The sequence below is a fragment of the Rhinoderma darwinii genome (assembly GCF_050947455.1).
Source record: "Rhinoderma darwinii isolate aRhiDar2 chromosome 5 unlocalized genomic scaffold, aRhiDar2.hap1 SUPER_5_unloc_31, whole genome shotgun sequence".
Classification (NCBI taxonomy): Eukaryota; Metazoa; Chordata; class Amphibia; order Anura; family Rhinodermatidae; genus Rhinoderma; species Rhinoderma darwinii.
Genome location: NW_027461789.1, coordinates 337,634 through 345,360, shown reverse-complemented (window position 1 = coordinate 345,360; position 7,727 = coordinate 337,634). Strand labels below are relative to the sequence as shown.

Here is a 7,727-nt window from a genome sequence, read left to right as displayed (position 1 = left end):
CCAGGCTTTTATCTCTGAGGCCCCATTATGATGTCAGAAAGCTGGCTCTGGAATCCTGAGGGCTCCACTATGACACGTGCAAAGTTCCGTCTGAACTTTATATAAGACGGTGAGGCTCAGTCAGTCACTCAGTGTTGCCTGAGAGGGCAACACTGCAACAGCCGGCCGCCAGGCTGTCTTTTTTTTGCACAGCTAGTTGCCTCCAGGAGGCCACAAGAGGGAGACAAGGGACTGCAAAATGGAAAATAGGCATCCACCAACTTTACAGACAACTTCTCCTTGCTCCTACAACCTCCATCCTTGCACAGTTTGTTATTCTTCTAGGTAACATAGTAACAAATCCAAATTGCTGCTCTCTTTGTAGGCAAGCAAGGCTTTGTTGCAACTGCAATTCTTACTTCTTCTTGAAATGTAGGGACGACAGTACATTCCATCACATCCATCTAGTGTACACAGGTAGGTCCATTGTGGCGGGCAGGCGAGCGGGCGGGCTGCTTTATTGGCTGTTTGCTGTTCCCCTACTCCACTCCACTATTTGACTGTTGTGCTGCATCAATCAATCAATCAATCAATCAATCAATCAATCAATCAATCAATCAATCAATCAATCAGTGGCTGGCTCAGGTGCAGCTCTTTAACTTACCTAAAAGGGAGGGCGGAGAGAAGACAAGGAAGGTGAATGAGGTGTTCCAATGTGAAATGCCGGAAACACAGAAACACAGACGACACACAACAAGAGGTGGCAATCTATTCATTAATTGCATTTAATCAATGAGCTCATTATCACTCATGCATTGTCCAACAGGTGTTGAAATAATGGGATTAAAAGGGGAGATCCCTTCAGAAAGACAGAAACAATAGCAAAGACAAAAAACACTTTTGGAATCTGCTTTTAGTCAACACATAAGGAAAGGGTGCACCGGTCCTGGAAATACTGCAATACCAGGTCAATGCGTGGAGTGGACAGAGCAAGCTCTATTTCCATCTCCCTGTTCTAAAAATCCATTTAATATATGGTCCCCAGATAGGGGACGTATCAGATATTAAACTGATAAGAACAGATACTACACTTGATCTTAGCCAAAAGGCCGAGAAGCGATAACCCGAACGGGCCGCGCGTTGCCCGAGCCTGCCCGATACTGCTGTTCAGCCCTTGCAGCGATTCAGCCTACTTCTAGGCAATTCCATGGGGCCCTGCAGGCTCACACACTCACAGCTACACGGGAGGTGAATAAAGGCCGGAGAGGAAGCCAGACAGGATTTGCTTCTTTTGCTTGCACCACAATGCAGTGCTGAAAGAGGAGGAATCTACATAAAAACGCCTTCCTGGCAACGCCCAAATGCCCTGCTGCCATGCAGATAAACACTGGCAGCGGCAGCAAGTGCATGCCCACAGCCACCCCTTGTTCCTTCACACCTTGTATCAGCTGTAATCCAGTCCAGTCCAGTGCTGCCTGCTGAGCAGCACTGACCAACACTGCCTGGGCCCAGGCTTTTATCTCTGAGGCCCCATTATGATGTCAGAAAGCTGGCTCTGGAATCCTGAGGGCTCCACTATGACACGTGCAAAGTTCCGTCTGAACTTTATATAAGACGGTGAGGCTCAGTCAGTCACTCAGTGTTGCCTGAGAGGGCAACACTGCAACAGCCGGCCGCCAGGCTGTCTTTTTTTTGCACAGCTAGTTGCCTCCAGGAGGCCACAAGAGGGAGACAAGGGACTGCAAAATGGAAAATAGGCATCCACCAACTTTACAGACAACTTCTCCTTGCTCCTACAACCTCCATCCTTGCACAGTTTGTTATTCTTCTAGGTAACATAGTAACAAATCCAAATTGCTGCTCTCTTTGTAGGCAAGCAAGGCTTTGTTGCAACTGCAATTCTTACTTCTTCTTGAAATGTAGGGACGACAGTACATTCCATCACATCCATCTAGTGTACACAGGTAGGTCCATTGTGGCGGGCAGGCGAGCGGGCGGGCTGCTTTATTGGCTGTTTGCTGTTCCCCTACTCCACTCCACTATTTGACTGTTGTGCTGCAATCAATCAATCAATCAATCAATCAATCAATCAATCAATCAATCAGTGGCTGGCTCAGGTGCAGCTCTTTAACTTACCTAAAAGGGAGGGCGGAGAGAAGACAAGGAAGGTGAATGAGGTGTTCCAATGTGAAATGCCGGAAACACAGAAACACAGACGACACACAACAAGAGGTGGCAATCTATTCATTAATTGCATTTAATCAATGAGCTCATTATCACTCATGCATTGTCCAACAGGTGTTGAAATAATGGGATTAAAAGGGGAGATCCCTTCAGAAAGACAGAAACAATAGCAAAGACAAAAAACACTTTTGGAATCTGCTTTTAGTCAACACATAAGGAAAGGGTGCACCGGTCCTGGAAATACTGCAATACCAGGTCAATGCGTGGAGTGGACAGAGCAAGCTCTATTTCCATCTCCCTGTTCTAAAAATCCATTTAATATATGGTCCCCAGATAGGGGACGTATCAGATATTAAACTGATAAGAACAGATACTACACTTGATCTTAGCCAAAAGGCCGAGAAGCGATAACCCGAACGGGCCGCGCGTTGCCCGAGCCTGCCCGATACTGCTGTTCAGCCCTTGCAGCGATTCAGCCTACTTCTAGGCAATTCCATGGGGCCCTGCAGGCTCACACACTCACAGCTACACGGGAGGTGAATAAAGGCCGGAGAGGAAGCCAGACAGGATTTGCTTCTTTTGCTTGCACCACAATGCAGTGCTGAAAGAGGAGGAATCTACATAAAAACGCCTTCCTGGCAACGCCCAAATGCCCTGCTGCCATGCAGATAAACACTGGCAGCGGCAGCAAGTGCATGCCCACAGCCACCCCTTGTTCCTTCACACCTTGTATCAGCTGTAATCCAGTCCAGTCCAGTGCTGCCTGCTGAGCAGCACTGACCAACACTGCCTGGGCCCAGGCTTTTATCTCTGAGGCCCCATTATGATGTCAGAAAGCTGGCTCTGGAATCCTGAGGGCTCCACTATGACACGTGCAAAGTTCCGTCTGAACTTTATATAAGACGGTGAGGCTCAGTCAGTCACTCAGTGTTGCCTGAGAGGGCAACACTGCAACAGCCGGCCGCCAGGCTGTCTTTTTTTTGCACAGCTAGTTGCCTCCAGGAGGCCACAAGAGGGAGACAAGGGACTGCAAAATGGAAAATAGGCATCCACCAACTTTACAGACAACTTCTCCTTGCTCCTACAACCTCCATCCTTGCACAGTTTGTTATTCTTCTAGGTAACATAGTAACAAATCCAAATTGCTGCTCTCTTTGTAGGCAAGCAAGGCTTTGTTGCAACTGCAATTCTTACTTCTTCTTGAAATGTAGGGACGACAGTACATTCCATCACATCCATCTAGTGTACACAGGTAGGTCCATTGTGGCGGGCAGGCGAGCGGGCGGGCTGCTTTATTGGCTGTTTGCTGTTCCCCTACTCCACTCCACTATTTGACTGTTGTGCTGCATCAATCAATCAATCAATCAATCAATCAATCAATCAATCAATCAATCAATCAGTGGCTGGCTCAGGTGCAGCTCTTTAACTTACCTAAAAGGGAGGGCGGAGAGAAGACAAGGAAGGTGAATGAGGTGTTCCAATGTGAAATGCCGGAAACACAGAAACACAGACGACACACAACAAGAGGTGGCAATCTATTCATTAATTGCATTTAATCAATGAGCTCATTATCACTCATGCATTGTCCAACAGGTGTTGAAATAATGGGATTAAAAGGGGAGATCCCTTCAGAAAGACAGAAACAATAGCAAAGACAAAAAACACTTTTGGAATCTGCTTTTAGTCAACACATAAGGAAAGGGTGCACCGGTCCTGGAAATACTGCAATACCAGGTCAATGCGTGGAGTGGACAGAGCAAGCTCTATTTCCATCTCCCTGTTCTAAAAATCCATTTAATATATGGTCCCCAGATAGGGGACGTATCAGATATTAAACTGATAAGAACAGATACTACACTTGATCTTAGCCAAAAGGCCGAGAAGCGATAACCCGAACGGGCCGCGCGTTGCCCGAGCCTGCCCGATACTGCTGTTCAGCCCTTGCAGCGATTCAGCCTACTTCTAGGCAATTCCATGGGGCCCTGCAGGCTCACACACTCACAGCTACACGGGAGGTGAATAAAGGCCGGAGAGGAAGCCAGACAGGATTTGCTTCTTTTGCTTGCACCACAATGCAGTGCTGAAAGAGGAGGAATCTACATAAAAACGCCTTCCTGGCAACGCCCAAATGCCCTGCTGCCATGCAGATAAACACTGGCAGCGGCAGCAAGTGCATGCCCACAGCCACCCCTTGTTCCTTCACACCTTGTATCAGCTGTAATCCAGTCCAGTCCAGTGCTGCCTGCTGAGCAGCACTGACCAACACTGCCTGGGCCCAGGCTTTTATCTCTGAGGCCCCATTATGATGTCAGAAAGCTGGCTCTGGAATCCTGAGGGCTCCACTATGACACGTGCAAAGTTCCGTCTGAACTTTATATAAGACGGTGAGGCTCAGTCAGTCACTCAGTGTTGCCTGAGAGGGCAACACTGCAACAGCCGGCCGCCAGGCTGTCTTTTTTTTGCACAGCTAGTTGCCTCCAGGAGGCCACAAGAGGGAGACAAGGGACTGCAAAATGGAAAATAGGCATCCACCAACTTTACAGACAACTTCTCCTTGCTCCTACAACCTCCATCCTTGCACAGTTTGTTATTCTTCTAGGTAACATAGTAACAAATCCAAATTGCTGCTCTCTTTGTAGGCAAGCAAGGCTTTGTTGCAACTGCAATTCTTACTTCTTCTTGAAATGTAGGGACGACAGTACATTCCATCACATCCATCTAGTGTACACAGGTAGGTCCATTGTGGCGGGCAGGCGAGCGGGCGGGCTGCTTTATTGGCTGTTTGCTGTTCCCCTACTCCACTCCACTATTTGACTGTTGTGCTGCATCAATCAATCAATCAATCAATCAATCAATCAATCAATCAATCAATCAATCAGTGGCTGGCTCAGGTGCAGCTCTTTAACTTACCTAAAAGGGAGGGCGGAGAGAAGACAAGGAAGGTGAATGAGGTGTTCCAATGTGAAATGCCGGAAACACAGAAACACAGACGACACACAACAAGAGGTGGCAATCTATTCATTAATTGCATTTAATCAATGAGCTCATTATCACTCATGCATTGTCCAACAGGTGTTGAAATAATGGGATTAAAAGGGGAGATCCCTTCAGAAAGACAGAAACAATAGCAAAGACAAAAAACACTTTTGGAATCTGCTTTTAGTCAACACATAAGGAAAGGGTGCACCGGTCCTGGAAATACTGCAATACCAGGTCAATGCGTGGAGTGGACAGAGCAAGCTCTATTTCCATCTCCCTGTTCTAAAAATCCATTTAATATATGGTCCCCAGATAGGGGACGTATCAGATATTAAACTGATAAGAACAGATACTACACTTGATCTTAGCCAAAAGGCCGAGAAGCGATAACCCGAACGGGCCGCGCGTTGCCCGAGCCTGCCCGATACTGCTGTTCAGCCCTTGCAGCGATTCAGCCTACTTCTAGGCAATTCCATGGGGCCCTGCAGGCTCACACACTCACAGCTACACGGGAGGTGAATAAAGGCCGGAGAGGAAGCCAGACAGGATTTGCTTCTTTTGCTTGCACCACAATGCAGTGCTGAAAGAGGAGGAATCTACATAAAAACGCCTTCCTGGCAACGCCCAAATGCCCTGCTGCCATGCAGATAAACACTGGCAGCGGCAGCAAGTGCATGCCCACAGCCACCCCTTGTTCCTTCACACCTTGTATCAGCTGTAATCCAGTCCAGTCCAGTGCTGCCTGCTGAGCAGCACTGACCAACACTGCCTGGGCCCAGGCTTTTATCTCTGAGGCCCCATTATGATGTCAGAAAGCTGGCTCTGGAATCCTGAGGGCTCCACTATGACACGTGCAAAGTTCCGTCTGAACTTTATATAAGACGGTGAGGCTCAGTCAGTCACTCAGTGTTGCCTGAGAGGGCAACACTGCAACAGCCGGCCGCCAGGCTGTCTTTTTTTTGCACAGCTAGTTGCCTCCAGGAGGCCACAAGAGGGAGACAAGGGACTGCAAAATGGAAAATAGGCATCCACCAACTTTACAGACAACTTCTCCTTGCTCCTACAACCTCCATCCTTGCACAGTTTGTTATTCTTCTAGGTAACATAGTAACAAATCCAAATTGCTGCTCTCTTTGTAGGCAAGCAAGGCTTTGTTGCAACTGCAATTCTTACTTCTTCTTGAAATGTAGGGACGACAGTACATTCCATCACATCCATCTAGTGTACACAGGTAGGTCCATTGTGGCGGGCAGGCGAGTGGGCGGGCTGCTTTATTGGCTGTTTGCTGTTCCCCTACTCCACTCCACTATTTGACTGTTGTGCTGCATCAATCAATCAATCAATCAATCAATCAGTGGCTGGCTCAGGTGCAGCTCTTTAACTTACCTAAAAGGGAGGGCGGAGAGAAGACAAGGAAGGTGAATGAGGTGTTCCAATGTGAAATGCCGGAAACACAGAAACACAGACGACACACAACAAGAGGTGGCAATCTATTCATTAATTGCATTTAATCAATGAGCTCATTATCACTCATGCATTGTCCAACAGGTGTTGAAATAATGGGATTAAAAGGGGAGATCCCTTCAGAAAGACAGAAACAATAGCAAAGACAAAAAACACTTTTGGAATCTGCTTTTAGTCAACACATAAGGAAAGGGTGCACCGGTCCTGGAAATACTGCAATACCAGGTCAATGCGTGGAGTGGACAGAGCAAGCTCTATTTCCATCTCCCTGTTCTAAAAATCCATTTAATATATGGTCCCCAGATAGGGGACGTATCAGATATTAAACTGATAAGAACAGATACTACACTTGATCTTAGCCAAAAGGCCGAGAAGCGATAACCCGAACGGGCCGCGCGTTGCCCGAGCCTGCCCGATACTGCTGTTCAGCCCTTGCAGCGATTCAGCCTACTTCTAGGCAATTCCATGGGGCCCTGCAGGCTCACACACTCACAGCTACACGGGAGGTGAATAAAGGCCGGAGAGGAAGCCAGACAGGATTTGCTTCTTTTGCTTGCACCACAATGCAGTGCTGAAAGAGGAGGAATCTACATAAAAACGCCTTCCTGGCAACGCCCAAATGCCCTGCTGCCATGCAGATAAACACTGGCAGCGGCAGCAAGTGCATGCCCACAGCCACCCCTTGTTCCTTCACACCTTGTATCAGCTGTAATCCAGTCCAGTCCAGTGCTGCCTGCTGAGCAGCACTGACCAACACTGCCTGGGCCCAGGCTTTTATCTCTGAGGCCCCATTATGATGTCAGAAAGCTGGCTCTGGAATCCTGAGGGCTCCACTATGACACGTGCAAAGTTCCGTCTGAACTTTATATAAGACGGTGAGGCTCAGTCAGTCACTCAGTGTTGCCTGAGAGGGCAACACTGCAACAGCCGGCCGCCAGGCTGTCTTTTTTTTGCACAGCTAGTTGCCTCCAGGAGGCCACAAGAGGGAGACAAGGGACTGCAAAATGGAAAATAGGCATCCACCAACTTTACAGACAACTTCTCCTTGCTCCTACAACCTCCATCCTTGCACAGTTTGTTATTCTTCTAGGTAACATAGTAACAAATCCAAATTGCTGCTC

The 7,727-nt window shown here is 47.9% G+C and overlaps 5 non-coding genes across 5 annotated transcripts; all 5 read right to left on the bottom strand.

The window, feature by feature from the left end:
- Positions 1 to 909: 909 nt before the first annotated feature.
- On the bottom strand, positions 910 to 1,100 carry LOC142689683 (U2 spliceosomal RNA). The gene has a single exon (XR_012858533.1). It is a non-coding gene; the product is annotated as a U2 spliceosomal RNA (small nuclear RNA).
- A 1,281-nt stretch (positions 1,101 to 2,381) lies between these two features.
- Positions 2,382 to 2,572, bottom strand: LOC142689682 (U2 spliceosomal RNA). Its single transcript, XR_012858532.1, has one exon. It is a non-coding gene; the product is annotated as a U2 spliceosomal RNA (small nuclear RNA).
- A 1,288-nt stretch (positions 2,573 to 3,860) lies between these two features.
- Positions 3,861 to 4,051, bottom strand: LOC142689681 (U2 spliceosomal RNA). The gene has a single exon (XR_012858531.1). It is a non-coding gene; the product is annotated as a U2 spliceosomal RNA (small nuclear RNA).
- A 1,288-nt stretch (positions 4,052 to 5,339) lies between these two features.
- Positions 5,340 to 5,530, bottom strand: LOC142689680 (U2 spliceosomal RNA). Its single transcript, XR_012858530.1, has one exon. It is a non-coding gene; the product is annotated as a U2 spliceosomal RNA (small nuclear RNA).
- Positions 5,531 to 6,794: 1,264 nt separating this feature from the next.
- Positions 6,795 to 6,985, bottom strand: LOC142689678 (U2 spliceosomal RNA). The gene has a single exon (XR_012858528.1). It is a non-coding gene; the product is annotated as a U2 spliceosomal RNA (small nuclear RNA).
- Positions 6,986 to 7,727: the final 742 nt, after the last annotated feature.